We start from the raw sequence: 2528 nt of genomic DNA on the forward strand, positions 1-2528 counted from the left end.
CAGCTTTTCTTTTTGTATTTTTATAATTGTGTCATTTAATAATAATTGTATCTGTTTTCAACATAATCACCTTATTTTATTTTATCCTCCTTAATTATTTGTGTTGTCTTTATGGCACAGTAATTTAGTTTCCTTTTTCTTCTTATGTACAGCCATTTATAATGTTGTGGAATAAAGAAATTTAGAAGGGAAATAAAAAAACAGTATTCCACTTTAAGTTGATGGGATCATAATAAAGGTAAAGTGTTGATAATAGTTAATATTATTTGCACCCCCTTACCCCTCTCCCCCCCAGGCTCCAGCACACAGAAAACACTCACCACACAGGGCTTCGGGACTATGGGGGTGTCTACGGTCCCTCTTAGCAGGTTCTCTTTTCTCCACCCTATGGGACACCCAACCCGTGTTTTAATGGCACCTTAGACATTAAATCCACTTACACTAACACATTAGGCCCAGGGGGGTGGGTGTGTTGAGCAGGGTCGGGGTCTTGTTCCAACCTGCAGGTGTGCCATGGCTCCCGGGGCACTGAGTTGGTCAGTGGTGGGGTCTGTGCTGGCCCTCTGCATGGGGCTGTCCGGGGTGCCTGACCCTCTTGAATGTTCTGGGTTGGGGGCTCTGCTGGGGCGGTTTGGTGGCGCTCGGGCTTTTGGGGCTCGGGTTTCGACCCTTGTCCTGTGTCTGTCGGACCGGGGCCCTTGGTGGGATGGATTGGTGTAGCTCATGGTTCCTGCAGGGGCCACAGCCCTATGCTCTTTGGGGGGCTCTGTTGGGGGGTTTCCTTTTTGACCCTCTGGGTGGGGGCCTGGTTGACTACATGGAAGTCTTCCTGGTCTCTGTGCTCCGTGATGGCCGCTGGTGAACTGAGTCTGAGGTCCTCTCTGCCTCCTCCAGATTGCTGGAGCTGGGCCGGTGGCGGTGCCCCCAATGCATATCTGTTTGCAGGTGCTATTACAGGTTCTCCCTCGGGTTTGTCCACAGTATTTTTGCTGCTTGTTTTTGTTAAGTTGCATATGACTCTCCCCAGTGTCTGTTTGGCGGAGCTAGATGGGGGGCCAGGGGTGGCCACCCCTGCTATTTTTCCCTTTCAGATGTTGGCAACAGTAATACTCTCAAGTGGAATATTTTAAACATTTTAATTTTTCATCTATTAACAATTACTTGACAACAAAAACACAGTAGTTAATCATGCACATCAATATACTAACATTAAAGATGATAGGTACAGAACTCAAGCAGAAATAGATTTTGTGTTTTATGAGGTAAAGAGAAAATTATGTGTCTCTGCAAGTCATCTGGGAGTTTTCAGTGAAATCATACATAAATAACTATTTTAATAATAAATTATTAAATAATAAATTTTTTGTAGATATTAGTACTTCTAAATTATAAATTTTATGCAGAATCATTACTGATAAAAGTAGGTTAGTAATGTCAATGGAAAAGATTTGATCCACTATAACTTTTATCTCGAAAGCACAAATATTTGAATATATTGGCTAATTTGTTAGCAAACTTTATCTGTATTTACAAAATATTGATGTTTTGCTCATTAATGTTCGTGTTGGAACAGCATAGATTGACGGTGAGGTTTTTGTGCCTATCTACTTTCGGCCACCCCTCAGTGTACATTGGTTATTGCCTTGCCACCCTCATAAAAATTGTCTGGCTCTGACGACAGGGGAAAAAAAAGAAAATAGTTAATAAATAGATTATTTTATCGATTCTACATGCATTCTGAGAAATTTACTTTAAAATTTGCAAAAAACTAAACTTGCTCATCTTCATATCTATTACTAGTATGCCAATTTGAAATTTTTTGTTTGGACTTTTCGGTTTTATTGGTTTCAATGAATATTTACGTAGCAGAAGCCTCATTCTGCTAAAATCCCTTTCAATGTTTGTTACTGTAGCTCTCTAAAACAATTTTTCTGTTTTCTTTGGGTTTTTTTGACTGGAAAAATTAAAAGGGAATACTTTTATATGCATGTAAAGAAAAAGTAGGGCTTGAAATTTGGTTTGGCCTATTCTTGTTACGGAAAGTTTGAGAACCACTGATTTGACCGACTTAATGTAACTGTGCATAAGAGGAATAAAACATAAGATTTGTTTGTGAAAAGAGAGCGAAACCGGAAGTCAAGTTTTTGTTGACCTTATAATGCTTTACTAATCTCAGAAAGGAATTCTGCTCACAAAATGGCAGGAAATGATGCCCCATTGGTGACACGCTTATGTGTGTAATAGACAAGACATGTCCCGTTATTTGTCGTCCTCTTTTAAAACCCTGCACGAACGCGAGGAAGAGGTTAAACAAAATAAAAGTCACAACCAAACTACAAGAAGCATTGTATTAAATAGCCCGATTTTGGTATACTTTTGTTTAAATAATTGTGAAAAATATATATATTAGAAGCGGTTGCAGTGGTTCACGACCAATTAAGAAATACGATGTTCTGTAAAGTTTTAGGGTTAGCTTTTATTCTGAAGGTTTGAAAGCGGAAGGGTCGTATTTTACCAACTGAATAGTA

The sequence above is a fragment of the Cyprinodon tularosa genome, unplaced genomic scaffold, assembly GCF_016077235.1.
Source record: "Cyprinodon tularosa strain WSP-4 unplaced genomic scaffold, ASM1607723v1 ctg41, whole genome shotgun sequence".
Taxonomy (NCBI): domain Eukaryota; kingdom Metazoa; phylum Chordata; class Actinopteri; order Cyprinodontiformes; family Cyprinodontidae; genus Cyprinodon; species Cyprinodon tularosa.